Below are 23,794 nucleotides of genomic sequence, written 5' to 3'. Positions count from 1 at the left end.
TAAGTAGGTGAACCTATAGTTGCACGAGTCCAAGTGTTAATAAACTATGTAACTTAGGGAACATCATTTTATCTCCCAACACATTGGTTTTTGATTCCTGAAAAAATATTTGTGCAGCATTGCAAACATTGCAGTGTTATATATCAAAACTGTTATGGGGGTATTATATCCAACCTTATACAGTACATAATGATTCAATACCAATGCCCCACTGCATGTTACCTGGGCGTCAGGCTTCATTCATTTTGCCTGTTTGCTTCTATTGATCTGTCTGCTTCTAGTGTATAAGCACATACAGTAATTGTTCATTTTAAGCCTCTGAAATGTTGGGGGGAATATCTTCTGTTCTAATGTGTTGCAAGTGAATATTTTATTGTTATTGTTGTGCATCCTTTATAGTGACAGAATACCAAACCATCTTTACTACTTTTAGTTTGCTAAACCTTTAATTTTTCTGATAATAGTAATAGCTAATCAGAATACTGTTTCTCGGACTGTCCTCTGCCATTCCCAGGGTGCCGCAGGTGAGCTCCTTTTTCAGCACAGCTTCTCTCCCTAACTTATTTGGAGGGAGGTTTGAGGGGATATATATTCAATTGGAGACACTATTAAAGTGGAACTCCTACTCTCTTGGATTCTTGAAAATCTGACCGTGGACTTGAAATCTGGGGCTTGGATTTTTACTGATAGTAAAAAAAGGCAGATTTGCTTTTCGGGGACCGATTCTGTAGATGAAAAGCACTGGCCACTCCGTGGTGGTTAGAGATGGGTGAACTTTTTGGGCGGATTTGGATCCACCTCGGATCGTCTGGTTCCTTGTGTCTGCGAATTTTGACGGATCAGTCTAAAAATGGCAATTCACCTTTTGCAGTTTTTTTTTTTTTTTTTTTTCAATTTTAACACCAATAATCCATCCGCGGTTTCAGCAATCCATGTGCGGATTGTGGAATCTGCAGATAGCTTATTAAAATCCACCGGCGGATTGTATCCAATGTCGATTTTGGATTATTCCGCATGGATTGAAACTGTAACAATCCATCGGCGGATTTTAAACGTTGGGAAGGATTTTGAATGGCAAATTCGGAAAAATCCGGGACACCGGTTTGGACCTGTTGTCCATCTCTAATAGCGGATTCAAATTCTAATTTTTTTTTTGCCTATCTCTAATCAAGTCTTTAAAACATTTGTTTTAACAATAATTAACCCCAAATATACATTTTCCGAGTTTAATAGGAGTAAATATTATTGACTAACTATAAAATATCATATGTACTATAGATACTATAGATATAATACAATTGTTCCATGTTAAACAAAAGTATTTAGGACTTCAGTTAAATATGGAATGATATTAAATCTTGACAAATAAGTTACAAGCAAGTAAATGACGATATTAAATATTGGAAGGACATCAATGAAATATAGGAAGATAAATATTTTGCACATTGTTTTTACTGACTTTTATATTGTTTGGCAGAACTCATGTGCTGGTCTCACTATTGCCAAGTATTCCTGCCACAAAAATAACTACCAAGAAAAATATTCTAAGAAAATCAAATAAAAGATTCAAAGGAGATATATCAAACATATATTTTCCTTTCAAGTCCAGATGGGTCTTAGAAAATTATTGCAATAAACAGGTGTAAAACTTGAAAGAATATCTTGTTTTGTAGCATATTGTTCCTTCAATCAATGGACCCTATTTGAAAACCTAATGCTTGGCACCATATTTTTTCTCGGAGCTCTCCTTTGAAGTTGGTGATTTTACATTTGAATTAAATTTCAGATGAATCCAAAAAGCTGTTTTAAAAAAAAAATCAAGATAGGAAAATGTCCATAGAAACAATTTAGGAAAGCTGGTCCACAAAATAAGGAAAAGCTCATTTATTCAGATGTCATATGTTACTTATTCAGATGAGTAACTTGGTCAAACCCAATATCAGCTTAGTCTGGAAAAATGTCATGGGAGTTAATTTGCAGATTCTACTAATGAACCCAGAAATGTGTTTGACTCAAACATTTCTTTGTCTGTGTTTCTTTTGGTACAAGGTACATTTCTACGTATTATGATGCTATTATCATAGAGGGGATGTATGAATGCAAAATCGGAGCAATATTTAGGCAAATTATGTCATTTTACTCTGGTGACTCATTGCATCGATGTCTCATAATTGCCCCATGGGCATTGTTATGTTCTCAGTTATAGTGAAACACTTCATTATTTTCTTCCAAGCACACTTGCTAGACACAGGTAAGTATGACACAAAGCATTTATTTAACATAACAGTATTTAGTGATTTGCCTAAGGAACTGCATAGAGCTGTCTATCTGCAAAATTGCACATTAGAACTCCTCCAAGATGGCTGCCATGTGGCCTCTTGTTTACCTCAGTCATTCTCTAAAAGGTACAAATCTTTCTTGTTCTATTCAAGGCTTGACATTACAGCGGTGGTGGCCAACTCCTGTCCTCAAGGCCACCGACAGGTCAGATTTTAAGGATATCCCGCTTCAGCACATGTGACTCAATCAGTGGCGCAGTTAAAGACTGAGCCGCCTGTGCTTAAGGTGGGATATCCTGTTGGTGTCCTTGAGCACAGAAGTTGCCCACACCGGCATTACAGGCATTCATTTGAAATGTTTATACTGTAGTTAATGAGACCTAAAGGAGATTGTTATGGTTAAGGGAAGGAAAAAGAAAGCTAAAGATGCAAAATTATTTCATTACAATATGGGTGCCATGTACTTTCACCTTCATTTGCTCAATATACACCTTGACAAAGGTCCCATTCGTGGACCGAAACGTTGGTTTTGTGTTTATTTTTTCAATACACATGTTTGTTCAATTCTGGAGTGCTGACTGCTGATTTCGTTTCTAAACGGTATCATATTGCTTATATATGTATATATATATACACTGAAAATTCTGCTGTCAATTAGAGGTGGGTGAATTTGGATCAGCCGGTTCCTTTGGTCCACGGATTTCAGTGGATCAATCTCAAAAAGGGTGTTTCTCGTTTATATTATTATTACGAATACACTCTGTGGATTCTGCAATCCATTGGTGGATTCTTAAGGATGGGTGGTAGTTATCATGGAGGGGGCACAGAGAGTCTCCAGGCCATACTGTATTGCCCAGGTGAGCCGTTCTCATTATGTTAATCACAGCACTTCTGTGCTGGTGCATGGTGTTGATCATGACCAAGCTGTCCAGCTTGGAAACGGCACTGGGCAGTTATCTCCCGGTGGTCGGCTGCTAGCTCTAGTGTTTGTGAGTTGAGCACTGCTGTGGCCTCAATATAGCCAAGCTGGGATGAAATGTCCAGAAAACCAGAGCGCTGCATTTCAACCAGCTCTCTTTGGGGCCTTATCTGTGTAAGATGAGAGAGTGGCATAGTCGGGCTCCTTGCTGCAGGCAGAGTGGATGGATGGGCAGCAGCAGGTGCAGCTGCTACAGCTACTGGGACAGCTACAGGGGCTGCAGCTACTGGGGAAGCAGCTTCAGCAGCACCGGGGAAGCTGTATCGGCACCTGGGACCTCGTCAGTCCCTCCATCAAGAAGAGGGTGACTGTGCCACTGCAGCCTGTACCGCCGCAGCCTGTGTCGCCCTAGCTTGTGCCGCCACAGCCTGTGCCTCCGCAGCCTGTGCCATGGCAGTTGGGCCATCACAGCTTGTGCCATCACAGCCTGTGCTGTCGAAGCCTGTGCCGCCACAGCCTGTGCCACTGCAACCTGTGCCACCACAGCCTGTGCCACCGCAGCCTGTGCCACTGCAGCCTGTGCCGCCGCAGTCTGTGCCACTGAAACCTGTGCCATCGCAGCCTGGGCCACCACAGCCTGTGCCGTCGCAGCCTGTGCCGCTGCAGCCTGTGCCACTACAGCCTGTGCCGCCGCAGCTTGTGCTGCAGCAGCCTGTGCTGCCGCAGCTTTTGCCACCGCAGCCTGTGCCATCACAGCCTATGCTACTGCAGCTTGTGCCGCAGCACCCTGTGCCACTGCAGCCTGTGCCGCAGCACCCTGTGCCACTGCAGCCTGTGCCACCGCAGCCTGTGCCATCACAGCCTATGCTACTGCAGCTTGTGCCGCAGCACCCTGTGCCACTGCAGCCTGTGCCGCAGCACCCTGTGCCACTGCAGCCTGTGCCGCCGCAGTCTGTGCCACTGAAACCTGTGCCATCGCAGCCTGGGCCACCACAGCCTGTGCCGTCGCAGCCTGTGCCGCTGCAGCCTGTGCCACTACAGCCTGTGCCGCCGCAGCTTGTGCTGCAGCAGCCTGTGCTGCCGCAGCTTTTGCCACCGCAGCCTGTGCCATCACAGCCTATGCTACTGCAGCTTGTGCCGCAGCACCCTGTGCCACTGCAGCCTGTGCCGCAGCACCCTGTGCCGCAGCAGCCTGTGCAGCCGCAGCCTGTGCCATCACAGCCTGTGCCGCAGCAGCCTGTGCCACAGCATCCTGTGCTGCAGCAGCCTGTGCAACTGCAGCCTGTGCCACCGCAGCCTGTGCCACCGCAGCCTGTGCCACCGCAGCCTGTGCCATCACAGCCTATGCCGCCGCAGCCTGTGCCACTGCAGCCTGTGCCGCCATTGCCTGTGCCGCCCCAGCCTATGCCGCTGCAGCCTGTGCCACCACAGCTAATTGCCATTTGCATGATGGTCATGAAAATTAAATCATATACATTCATACAGAACCTCAATACATGTAAGCCCATTTGGATATATTTACTTTGACCAAACATCTATTACTTAACATGTCTATTTCTTTATAGAACATTTAAGCAGTAGAATATATTAAGGCCCTGATCCATAAACCGTTGCTAAACTTTAGAAAGCCTTTACTCGCATGCCCATGAATGAGAGCTGAGGCCTGCTACAGTTTATCACCCCTTTGTGGTGCAATTAAATTTAGAGTTACCTGTCATTCTCGATTATGTCCTGGGCAGTAAGTTACATTAAGTACTTGACAAGTCACTATTTCTAATATGATTGCAATGGCTAAGTCTGGAATGCATTTAGACAGGAAGCTGATTCGAGGGAGATAGGTAAAAAGGTAACACAATGGAGTGATCTTTAGCAGAAGAAAGAGCAGCAAGATTCTTCTGTGAACCTTAAGACTATAAGCAGGTTGCTGATGTTGATTTTTGATTTTTAGGAGATAATTGCTGGGTATAGTGGGTGTTTTGATAACTTTCAAAAAAGGATTTATCAGGTATGACATGAACTTTTTGAGATACTGAGACTCTTTAAGTGTTGATTAAACTAGTGTTCTTTTGATTAGTGAGCAGTTTTATGGTCCTCAAATACACAATGGATCATTTTATACTGATTTATCCCTTACTGCAATGTGGAAGGCATGGCCTATAGTGTTTTGTAATCTTATGAGGGCACACATGTAAGCATATCACATGCGTTATTTAGCAACGGTAAGTACTCCTCGTGTATGTGTGAGTGCATTGCAAATAAGACCGTTAAATTTGTTCTGATGTTCAAGATTGTGTCTAAAGTGACATGTATAGGAACATATATGTACTGTATTGTCACTTACTAGGTCTCACGGCATTCGTTGAGTCTACAAGTTCAGCTAGTTCCTGTGACGGTGAAGGGGTACCCAGGCCATGAAATAAAGGCATTCTGCTTGGCTGGGTTCCCCTGAGTCAAATAAACTGTCTGTGAAGTGTCAGTTCTGCAGCCCAGGGCTGGCTGCAGTTATATTAATATGTAAGAATATGTCTAAAATGAGCCGCTAGGAATAAGGAGCCTCTAGCACTGTTTAAAGGGTTAATTGAATAAGCGTGTCTGTGGTTATGTGGTCACGCTCAGCATTACAACACTGTATCACTGTGTAACCGTCGACAAACAAGGAAAGCCTTAACCGCAAGTTAAATTGGTTAAGTGGTCTGCGGTCAGGGAAAGACGCCAGATTGCAACATTGTATAATGTGTTTTCCCCATTCAATTAAGGTCAATTTGTAAAGTATGTCTGCGGTTATCGATTGCGGCAGCCGATTGCAACATTGCATCCCGACCGCAAACCACAGACTGGGGAAAAGTTTAACCACAAACCCCATCATAGCCCTCACCCAATTAAGCAGCTAACTTTGGATAGGAACGTCCTAGCTTTCTAATTTTTGACGTGCAGAGTGCTAGGGGGTAGACATATAATATAGTATAGTTATTAGAACTGTAACATTTATTTAAAGGTATAAATGAGAAGTAGCTGGGAGTTAAATACTTTAAAGTTATAGGAACCAGGACATTTACATTTCATTCAGGCAAAACAGTGGATACATCAAGCATTCACCATTGTCATGTGTGGTCAGGGATGAGTCATGTATAATGTCAGTCAGGACTTCTGAGACCCCCTGTGGAGCAGGCTCCAGAGTGTCTGCAAAAGTCCGTGGCTTCAAAAGACACCGACCTGGGTAAAGTGCTAACTGTCAGGAAATGTATGTAAACTGTTTGCCTAGCAGATGTGCTGGAATCCTGGAGAAAGGTAAACTTGTTGCCGCCGTGCAAGGGGGCTTCGTCAGGTATGCTAAGCGGGTTAGGTGTGAAGTTAGCGCATGACCCTTAGCATACCGTGAAGCCCTTTGCCCGGTTGCAGGAACTACTGGCAAACTTGCCTTTGGGTGGGAATTTGCTTCCCACGTCAAGATTGGCTGTGTATTACCCAGATAGGCTTGGGAGGGTATTATAAGCCCATGCAAGCTATCGGGTGTGTGTTCTACAGTGTTCTACATAGTTTATCTGTCTGTCATCGGAAAGGACAGCACGCGGTACAAAGACGTTTCATCGCAACCAAGGATTGTACCCCACTATAAAAGTTTGTTAGAACTAAGGACTTGGAAATTAATTCTGCAAGCGCAGAACAAAGTTACTTCTTTCGGCAGAGAAATAGGGTCAGCAAGCGGCGCCCCTAGCCAAAGACGGTTTTGCGTCTCTTGTTTGCGTATTAACCCCGCTCCTGGGAATTAATACCTAGAGACTACATTTCATGGACTTTCGTTCTTGAACCCAATTATTTTGTTTTATCTCATTCCCGTAAGTGTTATTTCGTGTTATCTTGTAAATTAAGCTGTGTGTACAATACAATTTATTTACAATTTAAATACAATTTATTTTATCTCACGTTTTGTCAATCAAAGGATCCAGGTATATTTTCATAAGGAAAGCACTGGTCTCCCATGACAATTCCACTACCTGGGAGGTGGCTATAATTGTGTGGACCCGCTCCTCCATATGGCTCAGATGCTATTGCACAGGTGGCCTGCCTCCAGTCTTCTAGGCCTGGGCTGTGTGGTCAACCAATTTCTTTTTGACTGTGCTATATGTCCACCCAGTGCATTTTGAGCATGCCAATGTTGCGGACAGTGTTCCCTAGAGCATTAATGAACTCAAACACGTGCCCCAAATGTGCTACTTCTCAGCAGCACTGGTCCTGGATGAGAAAAACCCAGTTAATTTGGAGTTGTTATCCACTGCTCCGTTAAAGAACATTTATAACTCATTATCCTTAAATTTGAGGCTTATAATTCTTCCAACCCTGGAAGCAGGAGCAGACCCCACAAATAACGTAGAAGTCTGCTCAGCCATCACTGTTTTGCAGTTAAAATAAAATGGCTGAGTTATTCAGTTTGTAATGGGTATTAATTTGAAATTGCAACACGCTCATGGGTGTTAGGTTAGGTCATATAAATACATAATGTGTCACTAGCTGACGTGCGCTAATAACCCTTTTTTCCAATGCACATGTGCAGTGTTTTCTTTAACGTTGTCTCAACGCTACAATAATCCACGTACATCCAGGTAACGTTGCAATGGCCGTTTTGCTAACAGACATAATTTTTGCAACTCATTAGCTTTGAGGATACCCATTAAAATGAAGAAAAATAACAACGTCCATTCACAATTTTTGGGAATGTCACGTTATTAGCGCAAAAACATTGGAACTCTGTGGTTGTACTCCTTAGCGCTTTATAAGAAGAATACATGAGAAAAGTCTCAATCAGCCAAATTAGAGTCTATTTTCATAAAGCTATATCACTGTGGTCACTGACAAATTAAAATCCCTCCAAGCATTGCTTTGAGCTACTGTCTGAGAAATCCAGTATACAATATTGGTAGCCTGTAGCCAAAATATCTTTTTTAGAACAGAAATATCCATTCATATAAAATGCACATGTAACTACATTCTTGATAGATAATGACCTCAACTTCAAGGTTTACAAAACACAATTAGTGTATGAGTAAGCATCATATCTTAAATTATACAACTGCAGTTAGGCTCATCTAACTGTACAGTGTTGTATTTAATTCAGTGCATAATTATTTGTAAACAAAAAGGAAGGGATTAGGGAGTGATCAACTAAACCATACTAATTGTGTATTGAAAAAATAATACATTTTAATTGATAATAGTAAAGGTAGGTGCAACTGTGAACTACAGTGAATCAGAGAAAGGTGAGGGGTACAGTGGCCTGTACTCCAAAGGAAATTCACTTAAATGCACACTACCGATGTTTACAATTTAACCTTTAATATCATATACTTAAAACATATATTACCAAAGAAAATGTGATAACTATTAAAAATAAATTAAATAAAGTAACTCGTGCAGCTGAGACAGCCTCTGATATCTAAATACTCCAACATATTAAGAGATATGGTATGATATCAACGGCCACTACTATATTCACTATTCTACTAGGCTAACTAGTGAAGTGTTGGGCTTATTTGCTCACTCTGGCTGTGTGCACCTTTAGCAGCCTTTCACTCTCCAGTTTCAATGATATATTGGAGTATTTAGATATCAGAGGCTGTCTCAGCTGCACGAGTTACTTTATTTAATTTATTTTTAATAGTTATCACATTTTCTTTGGAGTACATGCCACTGTACCCCTCACCTTTCCATAATTATTTGTAAGAACATTATTAGAAAACTTATTTCACAAATTCCTGACTTCCTTACTGAGTAAAATGAAAATCAATACTGCAGTGACTTAATACTTAGGGAATGCTGCTTTTTTTTTGTCTGACCTCAGCAAAATGGCAAGGAAACAGCTCAATAAACATGCAGAATCTAGATCAATAAGCTGCTTCATATTGCAGACATGGTAGTTTGGACCCCAATTTATTTCTGAGATTTTGGAATTGGATTTTTCTGAACTCTGTAAAGCACAGATAAATGATGGAATAAAATCAATGTGTTGAGTTGCTCAACACATATCTGAAGTCAGACCAAGTGGTCAGTATGTGAAAGGTTACTTATTACTTCAAGCACAGGAGCAAAAAGACAAAAGCTAGCAGCATTTCATTCACTAATGATTGCTTTTCAAGATACAGCACGTGTTCCCAAAATATTGAACTTCAAGCAGTCACGGTCAATATGTTCTGCTAACACAGTATGAGTATGATCCTTATTTTCCCTTAAAAACTTGATAATATTCATTGCCTTCTCATCATATTCCTCCAGAAATAATAGCTAATGCTACCTTAATTTAAAGGTGCATCATTTTTAAACTGGTGCATAACTTGCCGGCCAATATATCTAGCAAGACATACTAATAAGAAAGATGGGCAAATTTATCGCAGACATTCAAATTTGTTGCAAATGTGGAGTTTCTCCACGAATATCCACGGCTCAGTGTCCAATTAGCACACATGCCTGTCTTTTTATAAATCTTTAAAACATTTGTTTGCGAAGGTGCAAATGTTAAAATATTCGAGCACGAATGTCTGCTTATTGGAATCGACTGTATAAACATTCACCGGTGGATGTTATGCCATTTACATAGAGGGAGGGCAATGCGAAAATAGAAGCGGTTTTAGGAGCATCTGTCTACATTCTTAACTGTCCAATTCACCTTTGAAGATTTGTCCGCGAATCACATTTTGTTCAAAATAATAATCACCTCCTAGACTTTACAATCTTCACATCCTGGATTTCATGGTCATTTACGCTCCCATTAATCTCCTTATAAATAGGATATCGGCCAACAACATATTGCCAAAAATGCATTTCTGGACCCTATATCAGTGAGGGGATTTTTCATAATAATTCAAAATAAAACAATGCTAAAACTACAGGCATTCCCCGCATTAACGTACGCAATGGGACCGGAGCATGTATGTAAAGCGAAAATGTACTTAAAGTGAAGCACTCCCTTTTCCCCCCTTATCGATGTATGTACTGTTCTGCAATCGTCCTATACGTGCAGAACTGATGTATATAACACATGTGTAACAGGCTCTATAGTCTCCCCGCTTGCGCACAGCTTCGGTTCAGATAGGAGCTGGTATAGCTGTTCAGGACATGCTGACAGGCGCATGCGCGAGCTGCCGTTTGCCTATTGGGCGATATGTACTTACTCGCGAGTGTACTTAAAGTGAGTGTCCTTAAACCGGGGTATGCCTGTAATTTGTAGGAAAAAATATATACAGTATATTTCCAAATTGTAAGTAGGAATTCAGCTTCAGCTACGGTACAAGAGGGAAGAGAAAGAAAATAAGAATTATATAGATGGGATTTTTTCTATTTCCAAGTTAAACTCAATTTCCTGGATTGGATATGTGTTTCAGTAAAATATATGTTATAATCTTCACATCTGAAGTGCAAGTGACATTATAGGATGTGATAATGGAGTGTAGTGACACACGCATGAACTGTGGGGACCCCAATCGTTATAAACAGACATAGATTTAAAAACATACAGATACTGTAACTGAAGTCTCAAGTCTGCATTCTGCCTCCTCTGATCTCCAAACATACTGTAATGCAGTTTGTTGATTTATTTTCACCTAAAAACAGTGGTACAGGTATATCCCTTTTGATTCTTATTTGTTTTTAATCCTTAAGTGATACAGTAAAATCCAGACGGTAGCAGTAAAAAACCATATGCCATGTTTAGTAGTATAGGTAAAATTAATTTGCAGGAATATATATGTAACCTTTCTATGGTACCCCACCCGACATGAGATTGGGGGGTACACTCCTGCTGGTCACTCTGAGTGGTCTGGGTGCTGTGACCTGCTGGTAAACAGGAGGGCTGAGTGCTCCGCGGTGTTGTGGGGAGAACCAGGACAGGGACAGAAGGTGTGGTGTGGGACAGGTTACCTTGTTCTCTCAAGGTGCACAGCGCCTCCAGCCAGTAGGGATCCCCTGGGGTCTCCAGAGGAGAGACCCCCACTGACACTCCATTCTCCAGACACCAGGAACGGGGACACGCACAGCAGCTTCTTTTCTGTGGGTCTTTATTCAGACAGAACACCTACAAGCTCATATTGAACCCCCAAAATGTTAAACTAAAAGACCATTTTATTTATTAGTTATTTATACATGTATATTTAGGCACTGTACCGTATATAAGTTTTTCTGGATGTGCACTGAGCTTTGTCTGTGTTTTATGTTATGTCTCTGGTTTTAAATCTTTATTCAGAGCAGCATACACAGCATACAGCAGAACATCATAGGCCTGATTTGCTCTCTGCCCTTCTGCTCATGGCAGCTTGAATCACACCAGGTGGGGCAGGAGGGAGAGAACTCTTCTTGGCTTGCTATCTCTCTGAGCTCTCTCTGAAGACTAACTCACACTAACTAACTGACAAATCTAAATTTAGGAAACATACCTCAATTTGAGTGTCTCTAACTTTGAATTATTACAACTCAAAGCTGGATACCGATTGGCTCACACACATCAGGGGGTGTTCCAACCCATATCCACCCTTTGGATTAACATGCTTAAAGGTTGCTTAGGCCCGCCCCTGAATATTGCTACATACTCAGAGCTGAAATGCAAAACAGGCCAACAGAAGGAATTAACCTTTCCACTGTATGTTCTAACAAAGTTGGAACATGGTTTGAACAGTCAATCAGGTGGCTGTTACCCATTTTGAGGCTAAATGTGACATCACAAGCCCTATTTAAGGCCGTGACGCCTCATTTGAGCCCAAGAAGACGACAAGACAACATCGGTTGGGATTTACCATGGGGTTTTTTGGATTGACAGATGAAGATAGAAGATAAAGAAGATCAAGAAATGGTGACAGATGAAGATAGAAGAAGGTGATTAAAGAAAGAAAAAAGAAGATTTTGGTACCTGATCCGGATCTTCATGGCGGATGGCATCGGATACTGTTTGAGGCCTTCAAGGTACATGAGCTTCCTGTTACCCCGGGAGTCGGAGGGCCACCGCTTCTAATGGTAAGTAATATATTGAATGTTTGTAAATGTCTCTTTTTACAGGTTTGTTCACTGGATGTGTTTTTTGATTTTTTGGGGGAGGCACATTGACTGATAATATATTAATCTGTACCACTTTAGGGTACAGATTAATACATTATTATGAAAATATTTAGGGGTCATTTGTGACTTGGTATTGCTGTTGGTTTTTTTAATTTCAATTTCTTATGTGGATGTGATTGTTTGTTTTTTTCCTGCTAAATGGTAATAAAATGTTTGCGATTGGTGTTTGTAGACGGACGTTCACAGAGGTACACAATTGGAGACTTTTATAAGGTGAAATTATAATAAGGCTTTATTGTGCCTTTTCCTTTTCATCAGGAAATTCATCCAAACACAGGGGGGGGGGGGGAACAAAGCTTCTATTCACTTGGGAGTATTTCTAGTGAAACACTATGCAATTAATTCACATCTCCCTTAGTCTAGCATTTCTCCCAGCCCCAAACACATAGCATGAAATAAGCAGATATAAGAAGTCTCTTAAGAATGAAAGTCTTATCGTTTCTTGGAGGGAAAATCTTCTCAGTTCCTGGTTCAGCTCCCTTCCCTCAGGGTGTGTCAGCTTCAGGTTTAGTAGTTTTCCCTGTGTCTTGAAATCAGCTCTGCTGTGTCTTCTGGCAGAGCTCAAGATATGGTCAGCTCCAGAGATCTGGGTTCTCTTGGTCAGTCTCTCCTGGGAGACTCAAGAACCCCTGCTCTGTCTCCAAAGGTCAGCTCACAAGTGAGTTAAGGAGTCACTTCCTGTCTCAACAGACAGGCTTTTGTAAGCAATCTAAATCAAGCAGGTGGTGTTTATTAATTGACTACCAGCAGTTAACCACCACACTGCTAGATTAAAGGCACATTACTTGAACAGGGATTACTCCCCTGTTACATACCTCCCCTGTTTGTGGGAAGCTCGGGCTTGCCACGGCCAAAGCCCATCCTTCCACTCTCATTCTAGATATCTCTGTGACTTGAATGAGAGTGGATGGAGGAAGAGAACCCTCAGTCCTGCTGGGATTGGAGCCCTTTCTCCAGTTTATTCGTGTCTCCTCCTGAAGGTGCTAGAGATCAGCACCCCTCAGTCGCTCGAGGAGGACTTTTTCCAAGTATAGTCTATTTTCTACGTGCGCGGTCATGAGATTTCCCTCGCGTCGGGTGCTCATCTTATTGTAAGCATACTGTATGGCAGCAGTTGCAGAGCGTTTAAAAACAGCCCGCTCTTGAAGCTGTCTCTCTGCCCTTTTCCACTCAATGGGGTTGCTAGTTCAGCCCCTTTTAGATTAAGTTGCAATTCCACACCCACTTCCAGAGAATGTCCCATCTTTTCAGCTTCATCAGCTAAGGATTCTTCTGGTTTTAATTCAGCACGTGTACCTTCTTTTGTTGCCTGCTGGGTGGCTGAAAGTTTTGCTAGTGCTTGTTTAGGTGGTTCAAATTTTGCAACCTTGTCTTTCAGATGAGCGTTATTCCCAGCTCTCACTGTACCCTTGTCTTCATGGGTTTTTGAGGCTGTGGGATACTGATGCTTAGTCAGGGTCAATACTGCTGCGGCCAAGTTTATTCGAGCATTTGCCCGTTCTTGGCCGCAGCAGTAGCCTGGCGCGCGCCCGAGGGTGACGGGCGCGCGCCGAAGCAGCGGAAGAGCGCCCTCCGATCGGGGCGCTCTCCCTACCGCTGCCGGGTCCGCCGGGTCCCCCGGAACCCCCTGCCGCCTCGGGGAGCCCTGGACGCGCGTGCAGGGGGCGCAGGCTCCCGAAGACGCGTGACCGCGCGTCTATGACGCGCGGCACGCCGAGGGGCGGCCACTAGCAAGCCGGGAAATCTCCCGGCTTGCGGTACCGGCCACACTTTAATAAAGTGTGTCGGTAGTGTACTTGTCCTTGTAGGACTGTAATCTCATCCGCGAGAGATCCCTGTTTTATGAGTGCGTCTTGCAAGTCTCTTCTCAGGGAATTTATCTGCATGCTTTGCTTTCTCTGAGCTTGCTTCCACATTTTTATTGCATTGTGAAGCACTATGAACTTCTTAGCTTGGGCCATAGTTACTTGTTTCAGTTTCTGGACCTTCTTGTGCTCCCTTTTGTGCCGCGTCACCTGGGTTCTAAGCTTGGCTTTTAGCGTTGCTTTGGTGATGCTCAGGGTAGCCTTCAGTTTCTCATGCTGCTTTGCGGGGACATACTGGGTCATCAGACGTTCCTGCAGCACTTGAGTTTCTTTAACAGCCTGCAGATTGTCATCCTGCGTTTCGAAACTCCTATTAGTTTAGTGAATAGGAGTTTCGAAATGCGTAGGAAGGTTTGTGGTCATCCAGGGACACCGTAGCTGTACACACTAGGCGGTGACGTCAGCGGAGGAGACGCTTGGAAATCATTTTGCTGGTATTGAGACCACAAGGATATCAAGAATTCTCCCCGCATTTAACGAACGGACGTCCGGCACCCCCCAGCAAGCGGCTATCCCTGGCAAAAGACCCCGTACCACTGCACATGTCCTACTCAAGGATGGTGAGTAGGATTTCAGTTTTTACCATCGGCGGAGCAGCACGGCTTCTTTCAGCACAAGCGCTTGGAAGCCATCATTCATTTATTTAACAGGAGTTCACCTACTGTTTATTAATCCATTATACTTTTTACTTCAATTGTAGATGCAATTGTTTTAATCATTAAATGCTCTTTATACTTCAACAACCAAGTCTTATATTGGCCAAAGGGTAATACACTATTGTGGTGTTTTTTGCATTTCTCTTGTCTCCCTCTCTGAGGTTTTCACCTAAGAAGAAAATATTGCACAAGACTCTGTTCAATCCACTATCCCTCAGCGCCATAAGAGGTTAATCCACACGCATCTTCAAATCTGGTTGGAAGATCCCAGATCAACCTCTCAGGCAGCTCAAGGACTACCTTCGTCATAGACTGTATCACAGGTTTTGTTCTTCTGTTTGCACTATCATTTTTGTACAATATTGTTTACACTAGCGCTTATATACACTTATCATTTTACCCCCTAGAGTCTCATTAGGTATGCTGAATGTGTAGTTGCTAGGTAAAAACGTCTGTTTGCTTTACACTATTTACTTGCTAGGAGCAATCTCTCCGCTTCAGCAACAGAATTTGTTTTTTTGCCTGAGTTCAGGTATTTTCAGTCTCATCTTTGGGTATTATGGCATTCACACTTCACACTTTGGGTTTTGCTCCCAAGATATATATAGGCAGACTTTTTTACTTGCAGAAAAAAAAACATTCTTTTGCAGTGGACTATTTCTTTCATTCCCGGCAGGGTGACTCAACACTCAGCAATTGGCTTTTGAAATACCTTTTACACAGTTCAGTAATCCCTTTTTCCCCTATAGGGCAATTTTACACTCAGCATTTGTTTGCTAAAAATTCCCCTGCTTCAGCACAGTCTTGTATCAATTTTCACACTTTTCTGCATATACTCCATTCACAGCTGGTAGCCCTATGCGGTGTGGCAACCTTTATTTGCAAAATCAGTACCACTTGTGGGTCACCATCTGTATTCACTGCTTCAGCGAAACTTTTGAAAACAACAAACACCTATCCCTTTTTAAGGGCTGACTCACTTCTTGAACCCTGACTATGGCTGGAAGGCAAATCCCCTATTTCAATGACCATGCTGTATTACACTTTGTGATAGGCAAATACGTTTTAGCTGTTTCAGCAGTCCCTCTCCTCTTGGGATTGGGGCAAAGAGTCCATCTGTAGTTTTGTAAGTTTCAGTGGTGTATATCCCTTCAACTCTGATCTCTGCTGCATGAAGTTTTTTTTCTAAGTTGCTCAGACTGTTTGTAGGCAAAAAGCATAACAAAAAAAATTCACATAAAAATCTCCGGTCCTTTTTAACTTTAAAGACACCTCTCATCTCACTTCGGACACCATATGTAGACGGACGTTCACAGAGGTACACAATTGAAGATTTTTATAAGGTGAAATTATAATAAGGCTTTATTGTGCCTTTTCCTTTTCACCAGGAAATCCATCCAAACACAGGGGGGGGGGGGGGGGAGAACAAAGCTTCTATTCACTTGGGAGTATTTCTAGTGAAACACTATGCAATTAATTCACATCTCCCTTAGTCAAGCATTTCTCCCAGACCCAAACACATTGCATGAAATAAGGAGATATAAGAAGTCTCTTAAGAATGAAAGTCTTATCTGTTTCTTGCAGGGAAAATCTTCTCAGTTCCTGGTTCAGCTCCCTTCCTTCAGGGTGTGTCAGCTTCAGGTTTAGTAGTTTTCCCCGTGTCTTGAAATCAGCTCTGCTGTGTCTTCTGACAGAGCTCAAGATATGGTCAGCTCCAGAGATCTGTGTTCTCTTGGTCAGTCTCTCCTGGGAGACTCAAGAACCCCTGCTCTGTCTCCAAAGGTCAGCTCACAAGTGAGCTAAGGAGTCACTTCCTGTCTCAACAGACAGGCTTTTGAAAGCAATCTAAATCAGGCAGGAGGTGTTTATTAATTGACTACCAGCAGTTAACCACCACACTGCTAGATTAAAGGCACATTACTTGAACAGGGATTACTCCCCTGTTACAGTGTTCGTTTGTAGTTAATGTTGTATTATGTTAGCTAATGCGTTTTATGTTTATTTCAGATATTGTTTGAATTTACTTCTTTGTCTTTTAATGTTTACATTCTTTAATGTTGCAGTAATTCATTGGTTTGATTGGTTAGTGTTACTATTCATTTTGAGTTGGTTTAGGAATTAATTGATTTAATTGGTTAATGGTTTAATTAATTTATTGTTGATGTTGTTACTGCTTGTATTCATTGGATTAGCTGGATACTGTTTTTATTTACTTTATTTAGGTATGCTAATGCAGTGTTTAATAATGGGCAAATAATCTATTATCCATATCTGGATAATAGTTATTTTGCACATTATTGTACTGTCTGTGTTAGGTGGGTGTATTTAGTTAGAAATAATGTTTAGTATTTTTGCAGGCACAACATTGGTACCGCAGGCCCACGGGGACCCCGGGACGGCCACCTGGTCAGCCGGGGACACCGGCGCAACCCCCGGCCTCCCTCGGGGACACCCGCGGGATCAGCCAGGAACAACCGCGTGACCCCCGGCCTCCCTCAGGGACCCCCGCGGTGTCAGCCGGGGACACCCGCCAGACTGTTGTATGGGTTTTGCGCCTGCAAAAAGGTAAACAAAGAATTTTTTCTAAGCCCTGCTTTTTTTATCACCTGCCTTTAGCTGGTGAGCTTTATTCAGCGCAACTTTCACGTACGATAAGTTTGCGTTGCTTAGTGAATACCGCAGAAGGGCAGGATTCAGCGCAAACAGCTCATCGTACGAGCAAAGTTGGACATTGAAACATTTCCATGAAAAAGTCAGTTTTAGAGCGCAAAGTGCCTGTTTGCGCGGCTTAGTGAATAGCGCCCGGTGGAACTTCACGTTCTAAGAGCACTTTCCGCTCTTAAAACGACTTATCACTGCTTAGTGCATAGCCCCCTATGTGTTTCTTCGTCTGTATAATTGCAAGCACATCAATTGCTCTCTTTAAGAATGGCCAATTCTGTATGTAGAACTTTGTTTCATGATACAAATAATCTAGCTGATATATTGTTCCACAATTCGTAAAAAAAAAAAAAAATACATTAAAACCTTTCATTCCTCGTGGAGTTATTTACAGTGCTGTATATGTTCACACATTTTTTTTTTTTTTTGTGAGCACCGACAAATTTCTTCCACAAAGAACCAATTAGAAATGACAGTCAACCAATTTTGAACTCAGTACTGCATAATGTATTGACCATTTGGCAGACAAATCATGCAATTTGTCCGATATTTGTATTTGTAGTATTACTGTAGCTGTGGAATCCAAATAACAGTATTCTAGTGCCTACTGTCTTAGTGGATTTAACATTGTGATTTTTCCTGAAAATTGTGTGGAAATGTACCTTTCCTGTTATTGAAACTTATGATTTATTACTGTAAATCACAAGTACAGTAGGGCCCCGCTTTACAGCGTTCCGCTCATACTGCACCGACACACTTTATTCGAGCAAATACCCAGTATGTACCTGGCAGATACCTGGAATGCGCCGCTCCTCACCTCTGACAAGCCCCGTTGCGTTTGCCTTCCCAGCCTGGGTTCATGCCTGGCTGAAGGGCGGCTGATCTGTTAAATGATAATGATTAGGATTTAATAGGCTGCAATGCTACGCGTGTCTACCAGATGGCATAAATTCATGAATTGTAATGCAGTATATATATATGTACTGTGCAGTATTGCAGCCAACGGGAATAAAATGCTTCAATCCCTGCCGGAAAATAACTCAATGCACTCGGGCAGAAAACAGTCACAAACCTCAATACACCCGGGTATACCCGAATTCGTGGGACTAGCCGAGCTCGAATAAAGTGTGTCGCCAGTGTACGGCGTTTCCCAATGCATACCCATATTCATTAGGTGCGGCGCTTGTTCCGTTTTTCCGGCATGACATGCAAAGCGGCAAAGTATCCGGCTGTCACTAAACAACAGTTTTAGCGCGTGCGCAACTCCTTGTCAGATGCCATTTGTCAGCGAAACAGTCGGTTTACAGCTCTGCATCTCTGTTTTCAAAGTACAATACAGTACAATAGGGCCCCGCTTTACGGCAATTTCCGCTTTACGGCGGCGGCCTGGAACGGAACCCGCTGTATGAGTGGGGCCCTACTGTAACTGATTGATTTAAACTAAACACACAAAATATTAAGCTTTTCATAAGTCAATATACAGTATTACTGTTATATAGAAACGTTATAATTTTCATCACTAGGCATAGTTTCTTAAATATATAAAATAATGTAATTGAGGAAAAAAACACATTACTGATATATAAACAGCAAATAACTAAAAACTATGACCTATTCTTTGTGGTATTTTTCCCTTTTCCAGGAAGAAATTACAGTCTTTTTGGCTTTTTACGTGCTATACTTTGCTTGCTTATTAAACTTATTCCATTGTTATTGTTATCACAGCCAAAGGCACAATTATGCCATCTACAGTTTCATCTGCTCTACTTACTTATGCAAAGGCTCATTCAGACTAAGTTAACTTTCATTTGAACAGACAATATGGAACATATTACTAACACAGAAAAATACAGCTTGGAAGCAATGTCTATAAATACTACTGTACATCTCTAGAGAGATAATGCAACGTATCTCTTTCTGTATCAAAATGTAATCTCTCATGCTATTCCCTATAGCTGACTATAGGAGAAATCTCAGGAGAATTAAGATGTTGCAGAGTAAAAGTAATTATAAACCAATCATAAAGAGCAGTTTGCTCTATTTTAAGACATCTTTATGTCACTCATGCTGCACCAGAGCACAAACTCCTTCTTCTAAATTGCAGGGATGCTCATACAGAATCCCCAGCAAACTGATCTTACATTAGATAAACTATAAAATATTGTTAGCAGAAAACGTTTAAATGTTTTTGAAATGGTTGAATACATACATTGAAAAAAAAATATCTGGAAACCTACTGAAAAAACTCGCGTATTTACCTTAAAAAGATTGAATTAGAGGTGCAAATGTTTTTAAATTTGCTATGTACTTTCCCCTGAAACTTTGCATGTGTTAGGAATCCGGTTTCTCAGTGCCGTCCGCGCAACTCCCGCCTACCTGCCTCCACACCCGTGGGCCATTAGCTCCCCCATCGCCGCAGGTCAGCTTCCCTCAGCGGTCCCGCCGCTCCCTCTCCGTCTCAGTGGGAGGTGTGGTCCCTCCGTCCCAAGGGCACACGTGCGCCCTCCTCCAACGCTGCTCATGTGCACGCGCAACTTACAGAGCACGTGCCCATTATCCGTTCTTTAGCTTCCACCCCTGCAGTAAGGCTCCGCCCCCGTACACCACGCGGGCACACTCAGAGTACTACCCAGAGTGCTCACCTGGGTTTAATCAGCCACACCAATCCTGAGAGGCTCGCTGCAGTCCTCCTGATCTGCCTCCATCCCTGATTGGTCAGCCCAGCCTTTTCAAGCATCTCTGAGCCCTCACTCATCTCTCAACATAGTTTGTGCATGGAAGTTGTTTGGTATTCTCTTGGTGATTCTACAGGTTTTGACACGGCTAGTACGACTACCCCATTTGGCTCCCGACCTCGGCTCCCCTCGGACTACGTATTCTCTGGCATCCCACGATCACGGCTTGGACCGACTTTCCTCATCTCTCCGCTCCCAGACCCTCAGCAAGGCATCCACTATTCTACTCCTACACCTGGTACCGGCAAGTATTGTCTACCTTACCTACATCTGGCCTGGCAACCCTTAACACCACACTCCAAACACGCTCCATTTGCTGCGGGTTCCTGTTTTCCTACTTCCCCCTTCAGCACAGGGGATGGGTCTGGTCTGTGGGCAGCAGCGGCGTAACAGCATGTGTGTGAAAGTTCACATTGCTCAGATAGTCACCAATGTAAATAATTTCACAAGAAAATTGTCCCTATCTGCTGCTGAAGGGACCATCCGAGTAGATAAGGACACTGCCCCTGTAGCATAAGCGTGAGGGATACAGCCAGGAAGCGGCTATAACATGGCATTAGGTGGTCTGGGACCAGATCACCATGCACAGAGAGAGACTATAATGGTGGGACACTCCTGCTGGATATCACCTCATGTGGAGACGGACTAGTCACTGACGATGACGGCGTGCAGCAGGACAGTTCTTTGACTTCAGTCAGCGCTAATGGGTGCTTGAGTACCCGGCAGGTATCAACAAGTGCACCAACTCTACACACGTTAGTTGTGGGTAGCGCTGTTACACACACTTGGGGTGAGAGTGCCTATTGAAGGCCGGACACTAGGACATTGGTGTCCCTGCACTCAAGTACTGTGGGAATACTGTGTTGGACTATTGTTATATAAGGGTAAAAGGGGACGATAGACAGCACTCTGATAGTGTTAAATTTATGTAATTGCAGGGTGCACGGAACAAAAGGGGACCCTTATTCCCCTTTATAGTACTAATAAATCTACGTAAGTACCAGCACTCACTGTCTAATAGCTAAATGATGAAAACAGTTGTAATGCAGAATAAACATTTAATAATAAAACAAACCAGAAATAAATCAAATGTGTTTGCAGAAACCAGTATCACAAATGGGCATGTCACAAAGTGAGGGGGGGGGGGGAAAGGAAAAGGGGAAAAAACATGAAACACAAGGAATATACACAAAAAACGGAGAACGGAAAGTATGCTAGGGGGGCGACGTTTCGAGGGACTACCTCTTCATCTGGCCCATTCCCCCTTGTCCAAAAGGTCCCAGAGGTACTTCCCTAAGCCTCCCTTCCCCTATAACTGGTCAAATCAGACACCAGGAATCCACAACAGTCAATGAAAGGTAAATGGGAATAGCAAATGAAGACAGTAATCAAACCACACGAGCACAAGGATCAGAGCCAAAGAGGGATTGATTACTGTCTTCGTTTGCTATTCCCATTTACCTTTCATTGACTGTTGTGGACTCTGTTGCTTCTTTGCAAGCTGCTGTCTTGCAAGCTGTGTTCAGCCTTTACTGTACCATTGCCCACAGTTTCTTGTGGTACTTGAACTACCGGCATTGACTGTAGTGGATTCTTGCTTCCCTGCTATTAGCTGTTTAGCTGTATTTAGCCTACACTGTATGTTTGCTATCTATTTTCAGGGGTGTCTGATTTGACCAGTTATAGGGGAAGGGAGGCTTAGGGAAGTACCTCTGGGACATTTTGGACCAGGGGGAATGGGCCAGATGAAGAGGTAGTCCCTCGAAACGTCGCCCCCCTAGCATACTTTCCGTTCTCCGTTTTTTGTGTATATTCCTTGTGTTTCATGTTTTTTCCCCTTTTCCTTCCCCCCCACCCCCACCCTCACTTTGTGACATGCCCATTTGTGATACTGGTTTCTACAAACACATTTTATTTTTTTCTGGTTTGTTTTATTATTAAATGTTTATTCTGCATTACAACTGTTTTCATCATTTAGCTATTAGACAGTGAGTGCTGGTACTTATGTAGACTGTTGCTATATGTTTCATACTGTGTGGTTATGTAGTATATGTGCATTATTAATCTGTGCTTAGTAAATATCGTTATACCATATCCTGCTGTGTGTTGCTGAGTACATAATCCTGTGACAGGGTTTTACAACAATGTTAGGATCCCGCGCAGGTGGAGGCGCTGGCATCAGACGGATCTGGTACACCTCAGGCTCCCAGCAGCAGATGCTCAGACCTCCTGTGACCCACAGGTAACGCATCACACACACAGTAGCTGCCAATTCTCCCAGGGGTGGGGGAAAGTGCATCCAATGTTGATATACAGTGTCGCTGGATGTGGTTTCTTCATGATCAAGATGTTGACAAGTAGAATCTACAAAACAAAGATGAAAACAATGGCATCAGTAGAGCATTGTGCTGTTGTATAATTAGTACACAAGTAAATCAGAAAGTATAAAGTAAAATTTTAAATGGTATGCTGACACGCATGCTCACAAAACTGTTAAACCATCCATGACTTACACGTGTGCAACACTGCCAGGACAGTACGCGCAGTACGTAAAGCAGGCACAGTAGTTATGTATTTCCCTGAAAGGCACAGCCACTAGAGACATTCACTGTGCGGTGCCATATGGCCGTCAGATACAGAAATTTATAGTAAAAGAAAAAACAACGCATAACCACGGCAGGAAATTTCATAGAATTCCAGCAGATTCCGGCATCTTGACATGGTATTCGGAACTATAAATCTTGCTATATCTGTACCGTATATGTGTGTGTATAAAGAGTGTGTGTGTGTGTTTGTGTGTGTGTGTGTGTAAAAGAACAAGCAGACGCGCATGCCCCATAGTGTATTATCTTTTAATACAATTGGCTTTTTGAAGAAACCTTATAAATGCACAAACATAAGGGTTAAAATCACATTGTAGATAAACCTATAACAGGTAAGAGTTTCTGCTTAGCTGTAACTGCCAAGTTCCACCTGGAGCAAGATAATGAATCTCCATGGTTTACTCCAATCTGGGTGGCCTCTGCTGGGCCCAATTACGCTAAAACAGTGTCCCAGGGGTACAGGGGAGAGACTCCACTGGTGCCGTGAATATCAGCTCACTCAGCATACTGTGATTGATGTTCTTCTCTGTGCAAACAGTTGAGCAGATAAATCCCACAAGCTTGTGTGATCAGGGAGCAGTGCTTAGTGTGGCTTGTCAAATTATGCCACAATTGAACCGCCAATCAAAGCGGCCCTACGTGTATATATATATATATACACACACACATATCTTCACCCTTTGTTGATCCACTGATCCATGTTACTCCAACACATTTGATGGTTTTATTCTCCCATCTTCCTTTTGGTCATCGTCTTGTTATTTTGATATCCCTTGAAATGCAGTAGAGTACCATTTTTGTACGATTGTCATTTCCTCTTGCGTTATGCCCAGAGAACTGCCATTTTAATTCCTTTACCCTTTTGATGTCACTGACTTTTGTTTGCTTTCAAAATCCATTTGTTATTTTTCCTGTCTCTTTGCACAACACCCAACATACATCTCTCCATTCTTCTGAAGCTTCTTAATTATCTTTGCATT

This window comes from Ascaphus truei, chromosome 9 (genome assembly GCF_040206685.1).
Source record: "Ascaphus truei isolate aAscTru1 chromosome 9, aAscTru1.hap1, whole genome shotgun sequence".
Classification (NCBI taxonomy): domain Eukaryota; kingdom Metazoa; phylum Chordata; class Amphibia; order Anura; family Ascaphidae; genus Ascaphus; species Ascaphus truei.
Note: the sequence above shows the minus strand (reverse complement) of the source record.